The sequence below is a fragment of the Prionailurus bengalensis genome, chromosome A3, assembly GCF_016509475.1.
Source record: "Prionailurus bengalensis isolate Pbe53 chromosome A3, Fcat_Pben_1.1_paternal_pri, whole genome shotgun sequence".
NCBI lineage: Eukaryota > Metazoa > Chordata > Mammalia > Carnivora > Felidae > Prionailurus > Prionailurus bengalensis.
This window is the reverse complement of record NC_057354.1, coordinates 129,601,109-129,618,277: the sequence shown is the minus strand read 5'-3', so window position 1 is coordinate 129,618,277 and position 17,169 is coordinate 129,601,109.

Genomic DNA, 17,169 nt, shown 5'->3' with positions numbered 1-17,169 from the left:
CCCAAGCCCCAGGAGTGGTCCTTGCCATGACTGCTTCAGGAATGGACTTGAGACGCAGTACAGGGCAATTATCTAAGAAAAAGTTTACAGGGGACTCTCTAGAAAATTTCTTCCTTGTTCTGGAAAATATCCAGAAGTGACCATCTATTCTTTTTCTAGATGTTGCTATCCATGGATATGAAGGACAAACCGCTAAAAGCAGACTAAGAAGGAAACCAACCCAAAGTGAAGGGCATTGCCAAGAGAGGCAGAATGAAGCTGGATCTCTGGTTCATTCTAAAGTCTATATTTCCTCTGAATTTCCAGATATGTGAACCAATAAATTTATCTAATCCAAATTAGTTGGCTTTTTCATTGTTTTTACCCAAGAACATTCTAAACATTGTAAGAAACTTTATCATATAATTGAATAAAAACTCTCATTGCACGAAGATCTAGAAAAACTCAATGGAAGTAAATATTTGGAAGTTTCAATCTCTAGAAATCAGATCTAATGAGGGACTCCAGGAAGAACAGTATCAACTCATAAAGGAAAAAGGTAAAGGTCTGAATCCTTCCTTCACAAGAATTGCTGTGAGTACGTGAAAAATGAAGAATGACATCTTGATTGAGCTAGAGGAAGAAAAGGATTTCCCTCCAAGAAACGTTGTGAACTTTGAGATTAGGCTGAACATACATGAAAAGGGAAAAGAGAGATGTCTGGATGGCACTTCTTTTAAAGATAGAAAAGGAGGCATGCCAGCCATTATTCCACCAGCACGGGAGACTCGAATCTAGAGAGACCTGGCTGGGCAAAGGCTGTTGGATTTGAAGGGGTAAATAAATCACACCACTCTCCTTTTCTGAGTTTCAGATCCTACTGAGAAACTGAAATATGTATCCATTAAGGATAAAAATATATTAGCATTATTTCTAGAGGCTCTGGTTTGGAGAACATAGTTTTAACCTTGGCCACATATAGTTTTTGTTACATCCCTACCCCATACTTTATCTCTCCACCCCATAAGTAATTGAACTTACCTACTCAGGCACAGATAGAACATCGAGATAAAACCATGTCCTTATTCCTTCCTCTTCCTTCCCTTGAAGGGACAGAATCTGCCTCTTGAAAAGTTTGTTACTTGAAAGAAGAGAAATTCATTATAGTCAAGGCAGCTCCTCAAGAAAGAATCAGCCTTGGGCACTGGGAACAGTGTTATCTGTCATCTTAATCTTGCCTAAATGAGAAAGATGGGCCAATGATGTTCAACTCTTAACATTCAGCTCATAAGCTAAATCTCTTTTTTCCACTCAGAGAAGCATAAGGGGATGACAAGGGGCTGTAAGTGTTGTTCTAACAATGTGTCTGGGAGCCACTCCTTCATGGACACATAAGGACAAGGGAATACTCTCCCCCTAAAGGGAGGCAAGAACTCTAGGAGCCAATTCCAGAAGCAGCCCAAATTCTGGGAGGCATGCCCCTTAAAGCTGTCAAAGAGTGTTCCTGGAAAATACAATTATAAAACCAACTTCTTTTTTAAGTTTATTTATTTGAAAGAGAGAGCATGCACAAGTGGGGGAGGGGCACAGAGAGAGGGAGAGAGAGCGAATCCCAAGCAGCCCCCACGCTGTCAGCATGGAGCCCAATGTGGGGCTTGAACTCACAAACCATGAGATCATGACCTGAGTCAAAACCAAGAGTTGGATGGTTAACCTAGTGAGCCACCCAGGCGCCCCACCAACCCTTTAATACTAGGACAGCTATACCAAGTAGAGGTGGAAAAATTGAAACAGTTTAGCCAAGAAGATGGGGAGTACCAGTGCAGAAAATGTCAAGCATTGTTAGGTACATTTTGAAATTACGAGATCTAGTTCCTCTCCCACACTACACCCTCCTCTGTGGGTGGTACTGAAATCACTATTCATGCCATTGAAGAGAACTTCCAGAACATTCATACTATTCAAGTTATTAGTTAGAAAAGACTAGGTATGCTTAATACTATATACATTTAGTTTTGTCCTAAGTTATATTTTTGACAGCAGGAAAGGGGTCTTGAGTGGAGACATTTAACTCAGGAAGATGAGAGCAAATAAGATTTATCTGAGGAGTAGATGTTTAATAAACTCAGAATTCAGTCACTTAACATATCTCAGTGCAGGAAAACCCACCCACAAATAGAATCTAGAGGAATATGTCAGGAAACCAGACAATGGGTCCAAAAAGGAAAGGAAGTCAAATTCTATACGTAGCAGAGAAAGAAGATGAACAATTTATGAAAGAAGATGAACAGGGTCATATTTACAAAACTCAGCAAGGCCTGCTTGAAAGGAATAGGAGCAAAACAGAAATGAAACACAGCAGGGCAAGTGATGGCCAGGAAGACCGTCCGCTGCTATTGAAGGAACAGAAGTCACTCACAGTGGACAATTCAAAAGCTGAAGAAAGATAAGGAGCAGGTGCCAGAGGGCTTCACTGGACCCTGAGGGCAACAAAATATGAGTCTCATATCTGGTGAGCATGACTCTTTAGCTGACACAAACGTGAAAACAAAATAGAACCTATCAGGGCAAGCTGAAGTCTTTAGAGAGGGAAGCAGTAGCAGCAACCACTAGGACACAGAGTTACAAATGGACTGAGGTCGTGCAGAGCAAAGGAGGAAGACAGAGAGTGGAGGATATGAGAACCTCACCCTTACCCCTGTGCGTGTCTGCTCAAATCAGGACAGAGATTTATCTCTGGCCAAACCCACGTTCAGTTCAAAACTGGGGACTGAGAAGCCCAGGGCTCAAAGAGAAGGTGGGGATTTAGGCATTTAGATATTTAAAGGATGGCAGGGGGAGGAAGGATACCAGGTAAGTCCTAATGACTGGGGGTGCCACCAAACAACCCCTGCAATTTTTTAGGAAGTTAGGAATGTTTCCATTTCTGGTGTTAGTCTCTGAAAGAGCAGGCTGTATGCAATGGGTAGATTTCACCTCAGATATAAACATTGCCACAAGCTCTCACGAAATACTTCTTCCTACTGAATTCAATCTATGTGTAAGATAATTTCTGGACTGTTGGCACAGTTAGAACTGGCAAGAAGGAAACATGCAATTGTTGAGTTGCTCTCATCTTGGTGTCTCTAACTCATTTTCTTCCTCTAGATACTGCTACATCTTGGCTATGGTCTTTGGCAAAAGTTATGTAGGTCTGGTTTTATTGTATATCTAATTTTGGAAACATAATCTTGCTTGAGATTGCTTCTGTAAGAGCTGGGAAGTTGTCTTTTGCTAATATTCTCTAAATTTGGTAGGTGTGTGGCTATTACAATAATCTTATCTGTTGTATGACTCCATGGGCTTTTCAAAAAGTGGGGGATAAAGTAGACTCAGGGTTGGTTTAATCCAATTTAGGAGAAATAGTTTCTTCTTTACTGAAAAAAACTATACTTACCCTCATTCCAGTGGAATAAATGTAGACTGGAGCTCTTATAGGGACTGCGATTCTTCCTGAACATCTGAGTGAGACCAAAACTGCCAAAAACTAAGCAGAGTACGATGTTGAGAATAGGATTTTACACACGCATGGCTTTGAAGTTTAACTTCTGAGCCTCAATTTCATGTGAAAGGAGGAGAAGCTACTACATCTGTTACTATGAAGTAAGAAAGAGGTAATAACTATAAAACATCTAGCCAATGCCTGGAATATAGCAGGTCTTCTAGAATAATTATTATCTAATTCAGATTCCAAATGTCAATACTATAATCCAATGCTTGCTTGAATAAGCATGGTCATAACTGCCAATGGAAAAAAAAAAGAAAGAAAAAGAAAAAAAGAAAACTAAAACACCCTTTTGATCATCTCCAATGAGGGAAGGGAGAATCTGGAGATGGCTGAAGGTGACTACCCCATTCAAACCTATAATGACCCATTCAGCAAACATTTATTAAGTGACCACTATGTCCCAAGCACTGTTCTGGGCACTGGGACTATAGCAGTGAAGAAATTCTCTCCTTAGGGCATAAGATAAAACCTCAAGAACTACTTTTTCCCTGTCCCCAATAAACTGCAACCAATTCCAAGGGCAGTGACCAAATAATATTGTTCTTATATTCACTACGCAAAAAAAAAAAAAAAAAAAAAAAAAAAAAATAGAGACTATTCATGCTCGTTGAGTTAACTGGAGCTGAACAGAGAGAATGATGCCTCAGCAGACCACATAGAACACCAAGAATTTTCCTAGGGAACTGAAAGAACCCCCTAAATAGTACAGTAGAGACCACCCTGGCAGGATAGACTTCCAAGTGGGCTTTCAGGGCGGCCTCTCCTCCCACTGCCTTAGACTGGTCTCCCTGTGAGATGTTCTTCCCTGGGCTTTCCTAACTGATCCTGAAATGATTTTATACAACTTCCAGAGCCATCACCAACCATGCACTGGCCTACCGTATCGATCAAGCAGCAGTTTCACAAATACTTGTTGGGCACCTACTATCAACTTGACTTCATTATTGTTGTAAATCTATGACATAGGTATCTTACAAATGAGAAAAACAGACCCAGAGAGGGTAACAGATATGTTGAGGGTCACATCATAAGCAAATGGCAAGGCTGGGCCTTGAACCCTGGTTTCTTGAGAAGTCCAGGGCTCCTTCTGCTTCATCACTCCATTCTGTTTCCAAACTCTTCAAGCTGTAACAGCAAGTCTCCTCAGTTTCACACTCCACTCCACTTTCAAAACAGAAACACAGCACAAAAACAGAAGGCTTCGCTTAGGTAAGATATGAGCTTATCTGTATGATGGTATTTTCAGTTGGCAAGATACTTTCAAACTTGTTATCCCACTGGATCCTTCAAACCATCACCATTTAATGAGGGGAAACAGAATCAGAGAAAATGTTGGTTGTACCACAAAGCTAACAAGGGTCCAATGCAGAATTCTTCCTCAGGTTTGTTTGTTTGCTTCTTACCCCAGTCTAATGAGTACCCCATAGCCCCACATTGCCTCCATGGACTCAGTTCCATAAGCTGGAACTTGACTGTGACAATAGATGACATCATACACAGTGAAGACATTCAGAATGAGACCTTCCGACAGATTCCTGGGCCCAGTATCAGGAGAAGCTATGGGGAAGGATGAGAAAACCCAAACTGGGTTCCCAGTTGTGTATTCTCTATCCATCAAGTAACAGAAGCTGGTCCAGAGGTTCCCAGGAGTTTTGCATGGACCCAGTTGAGGGGCAGAGCCTGAAGTGAGCAGGGGTATGGAGTGGCTGAGGCTGGAGCCTTATGGAAGGCCCTATCAGTGTCTGTACAAAATCTGTTTATTCCCTGTCCCCTTCTTCCCTTCTAATGGAGCCATGATTTGTTCAGGTAACTAGAGAGATCCATTGATCCTCAGAAGGGTGGACATACTCCATTACCATTGAGCAATGAATCCTGACTAATTAATGGTGGATTTCTCATTCCCCTTGGTTAGTAATTGGCTGGGAGTGGCCATGACAAATTCTGGTCATGGAGATGTAACAATTCACTGGGTAGACCTTCTGGGAAGGCTTTGCTTTCCTTCTAAAAGTGGAATAGGTTTGTGTGATACGGCCCCTTCACTTATTTGCCCTTCCGCCTTCTTCCTGCTGAGAATGTAACCACGATGCCATGAGGTACAGGGGCCAGTTTATAATCATGAGGCAGGATGTGTGAGGAGAAAAGCCAACATTCTTAGGATGCCAGAGAAGAAAGATGGAAGTAGCCTGCATCTTTGGGAACTTCATTGCACAGGGGCCCAGGCCTAGACTTCGTACTTGTAAGGAAAATGGACTTTTCTATGCCACTGTAGGGCTTTGTTTTTGTACCTTGCAGCCAAATGTAAGTCCAAACGGAAGCCCAAATGCTAACTGATTATTTTGAGTGCCCAACTATGGTCAGCCACATCTCTACTTCCAGAACCAGGGCTAACTTGGAGATCTCACTCTGGGTTCTGACCGCTTTGTTTTTCCTTAACCTTTCTTGTTCCTGTAAGGACACTCCTTACTCTGATGCTGTGTTTTGCATTTACTGACTCAGTAATGGTTAGCCTCCTCCTCCCAGCCTCAAAACATGACTGGTTAAACTAGTTTGCAAACCAAAAGATGGAGGGAACAACATCACCCAGGTGACTCATCATGGGAAGTCTCAACCCTCCCTGTACTGGGATAACCAGACAGCCAAGAACAGAACATAGGTATCACCTTCACACCTCAGCAAAGGATGACAAAGGGCAAGGAAATAACAATTAGTAAACACCAACTACAAGCTGGGTTCAGTATTTGCAACAGTGCCTAGAATGTGCCAAGGGTGTCCCAGGCAACACATGAAACCAACACAAATCTCTGTCCTCATGGAGTTCACCTTCTAGTCAAGGAGGGAAAGTAAACAGACGACCAAATAGTTGTATATTCATGCATATCAGAGGGTTTTAGGGGTGGCAACAGTATGAGAAAAACACCGTCAGGAGGTGACGATGAAGTTCTGGTGACACTCCCCACGATGGTGGTGGCCTTGGCCTCAACACCCCCATCTGTAGGATGAAGGGTCTGTGCCAGGTTCTTCCATCGCTGATGTGCTCTGAGACTGTTCAGGCTCCATCTGCTTAGGGACTGACGGACTGGCTCACTGTGAAATGCTTGCGGGAGACACTCTCTTGAGAATGAATAACACTCTCTTGTGAATGAAGGGCATTCCCACTAGACCTTAACTCACTTTGCAGGTCACTTCTTCCCTTAGTGGCTCCTGGTAGCACCATTTCCTTCTTTATGCCACTTAGTTACAGCTGGAGTTTTATATTTGTGTGATTAATCATATTTTATGAAGTCCTGACACCCCCACTAAATGTCTATTTATGCTTCACTATTACCACAGTGCTTGGTGCCTAGTACATGCTCAATAGCAATATTGCTGAGAGAATGAATGAATGAATGAATATGCTGTAGGTCATCTTCACTGCTTCAATTCCAAAGGCATTTGATGGGTTTTTTTTGTTTGTTTTTTTGTTTTCTTCAGCATTCTGTCACTGAGCGCTCCACTGATATTTTCCAAAGACTGCTCTTCAAAATGCATGCTTTCAAACCCAGAGGACCTAGGCACATATTCATTCATTTTCTAGACAGAGTAAAATTTTGTTTACATACCATGGAGTGTGTGAGCTGAGGTGGAGGTAATGAATTCGTATGCGGAAAACTCTGAAGATGCTTCCTTACAGGGAATAGAATAGCATCTAAGCATCCACACACACACACACACACACACACACACACACTCACGCACACACACAAATACAAACTTCCTCTATAATTTATAAAGGGGAAGGTGAGTGTAGATGCCAGATTTATGCCCTGCCTCAGGCACTGGGCTGTTTCTGCAGCCTCTAAGCATCTCTCTGCAGACTCCCCTACACAGAGTATATAACCGTGAAAGGCTGTTCTGAAATGCAGATACCCCCAGATTTTGTGGCGATAATGTTGCCTGCGGGAACAACCAAAAGCATTAAATGGCAGGGGATGGGCTGGAGCACATGGAATCGTTACATATGGAAAGAAGTAGCAAAAGACTGGTCATCTGGCAGCTGTGGCATAAGGGGCACCTGGCCAAAATGCTTCTGGCCTATTCAGTCATATATTTATTAATTATGCATCTTTTTAAAAATCCTCTATAATTCATGTAATTATGTAAGTGCCAAACATTATACACTTACCATTCCACAATGTGGGGCTGGCCAGTTTCAAGCAATTCTACAGCGACATTCAGAATACCGAAGAGCCACTCTGGGTGTTGTTACATTGAGGTATCTGGACTTAGAGGCCCCCAGATGGCCGTCAGAGTGAAGTTCTTGTGTCCCGGGAGCCAGTTTGGGGCAGACAATACCATAGGTCGGCCTACACCAGCCATCTTATAATATGATGCTTTTATTCTGACAGGTGGGTTGCAATACAAAAACAACTAACATAACATCTGGTAGAAAGTATTAGCTCAGACCCTCATTGTTTCCTGACAACAAAGCCAAAAATCAAACCACCATAAAACTCCTCCAAATTGTCAGTGCTATTTTTCCCTGCTAACAAGAAAAACAGGGTGACAGGAAAGACAAACCTTTTTCTAGCAGCAACTTTTAAGAGGCAATCATTACAGAGAGCTTTATGTAAGGGACATGGGACAATGGAGGGGTACTCTTCAGTAGCATTTTTATAGAAGATATAGAAACATGCTTTATCTAGTCATTTCTTATATGGCCCCTCGATAAAAGGAAAGGACATCCTCTTAAATAGCCACTCTCCAGAGACATTTTTATGGGTGTGAGAGTAATGGTAGTGAGACCTCTAGCTTTAGGAGATCTGACTTGATACAGGATTAGTTTGCTGATATTGAAGTGGAAAAGGACGAGACCACACTGCTAATCTCAAGCATCGCGTGCTTCCTCAGTAGGGCTGGTGACAGGTGCTGGCTCATAGCAGCTGCAGACACAGGGCTCGGGGGGAGGGGGTGGGGGTGGGGGTGGTTTCTGGACTATAAGAATTGGGCTTCTCATGGGCAGTAGTCACTTTACAGACTTCTTTCTTTTCTCTTTCCCCCTTTGAGTCTTCTAACTCTTCCACCATCATTTTTTCCAAACCTTCTCCTTTGTCTAAACAGAAAATTGCTCCTGAATGCATCATCAGAGAAAGGAAGCCATTGCCATGATGCTGGAGTCTTGCTGCAAAGCCAGCATCTTCTAAGGCCTGACCTGGCTGTGTGTATGGAGATGGAGTGTTAACTTGGGTCACTGGACAACATGTTAAGTTGATCACATTCATTACAATCACTGCCCCTCTCAAATTGTCACATAGAGAAGTCTGCAATGGCTGAGTCTCAGTTGGTCTGATAGTCCCTGTACCCAAAATGATATGTTGAAGTCCCAACCTTGGGTACCTGTGCAGGTGACCTTATTTGGACACAGGGTCCCTCCAGATGTAATCAAGTCAAGAGTTTATACTGGATTATGTATATATATATATATATATATATATATATATATATATATATATATATATATTCTAATGCAATGACCAGTGTGCTTATAAGAAAAGAGAAATTTCCACACAGAGACAACACAGGGACAACGCCATGTGAAGATGAAGGCAAAGACTGGAGTGATGTATCTGTATGTCAGGATTGCTTGCAACCACCAGGAGCTAGAAAGAGGCAAGGAAGGGTCCTGTTCTAGAGCCTTTGGAGGAAGCAGGCTTTGCAGACACTATTCTCTCCCAAACTGAGAGAATGCTCTCCTCAGAGAGCTTCAGTTGTGTTAAGCAAGTTTGTGCTACTTTGTTAGAGCAGCCCCAGCAAGCCACAGTCCCTTAAGAGCCCTCAAAGAATAACCAGGGAGATGCATCAATGGATAAACTAGAAATGTCTGAGATTTTTTTGCGGAATTAATTTTTTTTCCAAGCTCATGAATGTCTAGAGACCTGTATTATCTGGTAAATATAATTGTATTTCCAGAAGCCATGATATAACCTTACCAAGTGCATGAGGTCCTGGTGCCCTGAGGTTGGGAGATCTACACTGCTTTGAGTGTTCCTTCGAAAGGGCAGCCTCCCCATGCTTCACTTCACTCAGAAAAAACCAGGATTGCGTCACCTACCACTTACCTTTCAAGGGCATCATGAAGATCTGTATCTCTGTAATGTTTGTCCAAGAAATTGGAGCTTGGTGGAGGATTGTCACTGGCTAAATATAAAGTATGTTATTATCCCCCCAAACCTTGGCAATTCTTTGTCACTTTCCTTTTGAAAAGAAAATTGTACTCACCCAAAGCATTTCATTACCACCTGAACTGTTTGATATAAATTTAGAAACCTAAATTTATAAAACCCCACAGCCAAATGCATTAGAGTTAGGAGCCCAGGGCACCTGTAATATTGTTATTGCAAAAAATAAAGTTTGGCATGTGGCGTTGCTTGACTAGTCAGCCTAAACTCTGAATCATCTCTATTTAGAGAGGCCCCTTCAAACTATTTTGTGGGGTCATTTGTCTACATTTGCCTACATTTTCTATAACAATTAGCTTCCATCAAGTAGATTTTAGAGACTTGCTGAGAATTATACTACCATCTATCTGAATATTTGAGATTTCTTCTTTAATGCATCTATGAAAAGCAAAGTCCCAGTTAGGAGATATATTTACTCCAGATCAGACCTTCTTGACTGGCTGAGAATATACACTGAATACATGCTAAAATATGAGAATATACTAGCATGAGAATATACATGAGAATACATGAGAATATACACTGAATACATAGCTGGACAGCCCCATGGATATTGCAAGTAACCCCTCTGACAGCACTTCAGAGGGGTGAGTGGAATCATTTAAAGTCAGACTGTGTCCCTTTTTGTTAAGCCCGTGTGTTAGTTTTTCCCAATCCCCAACCTCTTGGGAAGGAGATTCAGATCTACATGATAATATCAGTCTTGTGTTTGGCACGTGCATTGTTGCCTCAACTTCCTCATACATGAAATGGGAAAATAACACCTAGATCACAGGATTGCTGTGAGGCTTAAAATAGCTAATTCTGTTAAAGAAGTTAACCTGGTTCCTGACACATGTTTGATGTCTTCGGTAAAAGTCAGGTGTTATAAGAAGAAGGAGGTAATATAGGAGGAGAAGAAGAAGAAAGTGGTAGTCGTGGTGGTGACGGTGGTAGTGGCATTTTAGGGTCTACGTTAACCTCAGGACACCAGTGAGACATAACTATCAGCAAAGAATGCAGTAGAGGTAACAAATTAGATTCAGCACTTAAGTATTTCTGTTGAATTCTCTGGACACATCAAGAATATCAGCCAGCTGATCAATAAGCCAGCCAAAAACTCTTGCAACTGTGCCAGCTGCCCCAAGCAGAAGACTGAATGGCCTCAGGGCCACATGATCCAAAAGTCATGCTGCAGCCACCAGACTTACCATCCATTGTGGTAAGCAGAAGAGTGGCCTCCTCAGTATGTCTATGTCCTCATTCCAGGAACTTGTGCCTATGTCACATGACATGACAAAGAGAAATTAAGATAGCCCATGGAATTAAGGTTGATGATCATCTAATTTCAAAATAGGGGGTGTATCCTAGATTATCCAGATGGGCTCTAGGTAGACACAAGAAAAGTTCCTTAAATATGGAAGAGAGAGAGACATAAAAGTCAACGTCAGAGTGATGGAATCTGAGAAAGACGTGATCAGCGATTGCTGGCTTTGAAGATGGAAGACGTCATGAGTCTAAGAATGTGGGCAGCCTCTGGAAGCTGGAAAAGGCAAGGAATGGTTTATCCCCCAGAGCCTCTATCAAGAAATTCAGTCCTACTGACACCTTGATTTGAGCCCAGTGAGACCCACTTTGGACTTCTGACTTCAAGATAATATATCTGTGCTTCTTTAAACCACTAAGTTTGTGGTAATTTGTTGCAGCCATACATACAACTGAACACCACATCCATCAGTCATCAGACTGAACTATATACCAGCCAACCCCAACCGAGGGCTGTGTTTCCTCAGTACAACGAAAAATAGTTCAACAGAGAATGATCCTCTTAACATAAGGACATAGCAGACCCTCTAAGAGGAGTGAAGTTCTTGACAGGGCGAACCCTTAAGGGGCAGAAACGTGAACCCAAGAGAACAAGTACTTGACCCGGTTCCTCCTTCCCTGGACTCCAGAGCCCCTTGCTCCAGCCAGACTCCCCATATGCTGTCCTCTGCCCCTGTGTTGTGGCAAAACTGGTTTCAGTGGTTCCCTCAGAGCAGATGGGCAAAACACTCTGGGAATGTGAGCAATAGGAAGGTCCTGGGGGGGAGTTTGAGCTCCACCTCTGAGGGTTCCAGTTCATGGAAAGGCTCACAGGGAGGTTCATCTTCCTAAAGATTTTGGCAGACATGTGAGGATATTCCCATTAATGTCAAACCCTCATTTCAGATATTAGAGAAGAGACTATTTTACAAATTATTGTGAAAATGTAGGTATTGTATTATTGAAGGCTGAAGTACTATTAAGAGGTATTTTTATTATAATAGTAGCATAGAATGGGGGGTAATTAAGGGGATTATGTATTTTACTAATTAGCAAAAATGTATGCTTTTAGTAATATCCTTAATTATTAAAATCTGTCTTGGGGCAAACAGCTAATGCAAGGCTATGAAAAGCCTACAGGGCGTGACCCTTTTTCTATATGTAGTAGTTCTGCTTTAGAAGTCTATTTCATTTTATACTGGGATTCTATAATTAATAGTGACTTTGACTTCAAGGGAGCATTTTAGAATATTAAGAGCAGGGTTAGTCTCAAGGGAAATTCAGGATACGTTATTTACGTAGAGACTAACCGAACACTAATTCCTTTGTAATGAACACTTTCAGATCCTCTCCCTTTCCTCCCATCGCTCACCCCTCATCCCAACTCCACCCCATCCCGCTGCAAACTTTAAGTGGCATTTACAAGGTTTCTGAGAGGTTTATACACAACAGCATAATAACATAACTATTTGAATAAATCAACAGATACTTGCAGAGTGCTTATCTTAATAAAGCCGTTACATGGACCATATTTATTTGTTACACATCATGCCGAACATGAAAATTGACATTTGTGTGACCCGTTGGAATGAAGAATCAAGGAAGCTACCAGTGAAAGCGAACCAGTCCCATCCAACTGTCCTTGGGCTGAGGAGATTAACATCTAGGACCACTTCTAACTACCTGAGGCATATCACACACCTTGGTTGGGAAGAATCTGGGATAAACAATGAAAGGTAAGACAATGGAAAGGTAGCAATGGCTACCTAGCAGTTAAGCAGTGGGTTCTGGAGTCTCATCTCATCTCGTTCCACTTCTAGCTCTGTGGCCTCAGACAAGTTACTTACCACCCTGTACCTCAGTTTTCTTGTTTGCAAAATAAGGATGAGAGTAACAGCATCTACCTGATAGAGTTATTATAAGACTTATAATTGTAAACTACTTAGAACAGTCCCTGGTGTCCAGTGAGTCCTCAGTGAGTGTTTAGAATCAAGAGGCTGGGTTCGAGTCCTAATTTGCTGGCCCTAACATTCAGCTGACCGTTTTTGCCTCTCCAGGCCACAGGCTCGTGGTAAGTAGACAAAGATTTGTAAAGCTGTTTCATTGTTAGAACACCCCATCCCAGTTCTTCTGGGAGCATCATATTATGTGTGCTCTCCTAGTTTCTACCCCTATTTGCTCTAAAAGGTTCTGCAAAGTCTGTCAGTTTGATGACAATTGTACTAGCATCTAAATATCTTTGGTATGTTAATGTCCAATGAATCTGGCAACCAGGAGGTCAAGGTTGCCTTTGGTGAGGGCTGTTTTGGAGAATGGCCAGGACGGAAGCCAGGTACGGACAGTTTCAGAATGATGGTGCAGAACTGCAGATGGTGAATCTAGAGTCCAGGCCCACACTATCTCTGAGGATTTGGGTAGAGATGTGAAGGAGGAAAATGAGGCACAAACTAGAGAAGAATGTGGCTGGTGGAGAAGTGAGGTTTGTGTGTTTCCTAAGACAGAAATACTCGCGATGCAAAGCACCAAGATGAAACATGAGGCTCAGAAACAGGAGAGGAATGGATGACTGATGGAGCAAGACGTCAGAGGTTGGAGAGGGAAATGTAGGATCTCAGATCCTCTCGCCAGGAATCCGTGGATTCCATACTGGCAACTGGATGACTTAATTGAGCTCTCTGATTTCAGTGATGCCCACAAAAGAGATAAGCACATGTTAAAGTCTAAGCTATCCCCATTTGATTTCTGTATTGCAATTGGTGAAGAAATAAAAGCAAAATGAGAGAGATTGATTTCAGGGAGAAGGCCTGGCTGGCACTGATCATGCAGTTGATACTATAATTACTCTGGAAGTCCTTGGGCCGGAGTCCCTGGAGCTAATTTCTGAGTAATCTTACAGGACTGTCACTCCCCACAGAGCTCAAGCCATCCCATCACCTCCAGGAAACATGCCCACCAGGCAGATCTTCAATCCCTGCAAGCCTGCACGTCTCTTAATGGAGCACCTCTAAAAAGGATTTGATTAACAAACAGGCACTACATCTACAAATATGAATTCCAAGATTGCTCTTCTGACTGCAGGTCCCATAATGTCCCAATTTCTTCAGTGTCTCTCCAGCTCACTGTGTCACCGGAGAGAACTAAGTCATGTCACTCTGGCCACTACTGTCTTGAACTTGGCAACTGATTGTTCCAGTGTTCTTCACTGCTGTCTTTTCAAAACCCTTCTTATACCTGTTGATGTGAATGGCCTGGATGGATAAGAGATCCATTCCTTCACTGATTTATTCGCCCACAAGGTATGTGCCAGGCACGGTGCTGGGCACTAGGGACTCACAGATGAAGAAGACATGGAGTCCTCGAGGAGCTCACTGTCCCAGATCACTCCTCCTGGAGGCACGAGCTAACCAGACCTAGAACCACTGACAACTTCCCAAAGAGCACCATTGCCTCCTTGTCTTTCATATGTTTTTCTCTCTGCTGGGAAACTCCTTCAAGTTCTCTTCAGACCTCATCACGAAGAAGTCTTTGACTTTACCAACTCTCCCACCAACTTTATAACCCTTTCCTTACATCAGTTAGCTTATTTTATGTTGCAAATAATAGAAAAACCCATAGAGCTAATTTAAATAGTGAATACATGATTTGATTCATATAACCAGAAGCCCAGAGGTAAAGGAGACCTCCAGGTTGCCTGAATCCAATGCTGTAGGCTGTTTTTCTGTTAGTGACTCAGCTCTGTTCTTCTCTATGTACTGAGTTCACTTTCAAACTTAAAGAAGCAAAGTGGCTATAGTATTTTTTCAAAGGATCAGAGAAAGTGGGAAGATACTTCCCATATTTCCCACCACATTCTTCCTTACATATCAATGACCTGAAATGAGCCATAAAGCCATTACACCACCAATCCTCATGGCCAGAAGACAGCCAAGGATTCATCAATTTAGGCCTGAATAGCTCACACCAATTATTGTGGCAAGGGAATACAACTTTCCTGATTAATTAGACAAATAAGAGCCCATTCCTGGAACTGAGGATGGAGGCAATCCTCGAAATTTTGTGGCTGCCTTGGAAGGGAAGAGTGTAGAAGCAATATCAGTAGGTCACTGGCTGATGACATGACCACAGCATAAGGATGGGCCTTGACCTGAGTGAAAAATGCCTGTAACTTCTGGATGCAAAACCTCCACAGGATCCAGGCGTCCAACCCTGGTCAGAGGGCCTTGGGATGCTAGACCTGCTCTCAGCATATTCCTTTCCCTTGCACTCTCCCATTCTCAAAGGTATCTGGGATATTTGTTTCAAGCACTGCTAATAGGCACACCCGGAACATAACTGAATTATTCACAAGCTGTTCTATTTATCTGCTGGTAGATTGGCCTCTGATGATGGAAAGAAACATTTTCCACATTGCCTTAGTTGGAAAGCTCATTTTTAGTATTATTTTTCATAGGGCAAGGAGACAATCTCAGAATTGTCCCACATCCCTTGACTTATTTTATGTAGCTATTAAAGGAAAGGCTCCTTCCTGAAAAGCCACATTTTCTCATCATGGATGGCTAAAGCCAGGATTATAGGATTTCTTGAAAAGAATTAATGGACAATAAGACACAGCTCCAAGACTCTGGGTGTGCAGTCCATCATCACAACAGACTGGAAGTCCATTCACCAATGGAAGGAAAGTAGAACTCTACAGTGTGAGGCAAAGAGGCTGCCTGGGGAATGACATGTGCCTCAGCTCATTTCCCAAAGGGACATCATCTCTCCTCCTAAAATTTTGGAGGTATTCATGTAGAAAAGCCTTCAAGCTGTGGTGATTAAAATACAGTCCCAGATTATTGGAGCAAGAGGGGCTTTTGAAAAAACTAAAGCGAAGCAAATTAGGCAGCTCCTCCAAGATGATTTCTGTAGAAGAATAACATTTGGAGGAGTCAGAGATGAAAAGAACCAAAAATGTGATACAGCAGAGCCAGAATGGAATGGTGGGGCAGGACTTTGAAACTTGGGGCTGGCACCAAGAATGGAGAGTGAAACTCGAACAACAGGTTGTTGAAGGTCATTTCAGGAGGAGTCAGAAATCTTAGGCTCAGATACAAGGCCGATTCCAGAACCAATGTGGGTAGTGGGAATCTGAGGCATTCTGCCAAGGGGTTGTCTGCTGCCTTTGCCAGGTGTTACTGTCTGCCTCTCCCCTGCTTCAGCTCTTGTCATCCAGGTTCCTTCAGGGTATTTTTGTATTTACAGCCCTGAAAGAGTCCACCTAGAATATGGGGAAAGGAGAGAATGTGCAGGTAATGGAGTGTTTATTTTGTGCCTGGCACTGCACTGTTAATTGGGGGTACCTGCGCCCCCCCCTCCTCTCCCTCCTCCTACACACGCTCACATGTGCACACACTTTCGTTCATTACATCAGTCCCATGGTCTCTGAGTCTGTCTGGGTGTATCACCATCCCAACTACCCTGCTTGTCTCACTGAAGAAGGGTGACCATGGTCTTCGTAGCTCAGAAAGGACAGGATTGATATTTCTCTCATTCATTCCAAGAAAAATTCTGAGCATTTCCTGTGCACAAGTATGCTGTCAGATTAAGGTTACAAGGGGTGGGGTACAACAGTGTTTATCAGTGAGGCACTGGGTGGCTCAGTCAGTTAAGTGTCCAACTCTTAATTTCAGGTTAGGTCATGATCTCATGGTTCGTGAGATCGAGCCCCACATCAGGCTCTGTGCTGACAGTGCAGAACCTGCTTGGGATTCTCTGTCTCCCTCTCTCTTTGTCCCTCCCCACTCTCTCTCTCTCTCATTCTCTGTCTCTCAAAAATAAAATACACATTGTTTAAAAGTGTTTATCAAAGGGCAACGAATAAATTAAACTATATGCCTACTCAGCTCCAATACATTAAAAAAAAAAAACATGATACTTGGGGTACCTGAGTGGCTCAGTTGGTTGGGTGTCTGACTCTTGGTTTCAGCTGGGGTCATGATCTTGCAGCTTCATGGGTTCAAGCCCCACATCGGGCGCTATGCTGACAGTACAGAGCCTGCTTAGGATTCTCTGTCTCCCTCTCCCTCTCTCAAAATAAATAAATAAACTTAAAGAAAATATGATAGTTGCCTTAAAATTAGCTTTGAGGATATCAAAGAGGGAGCG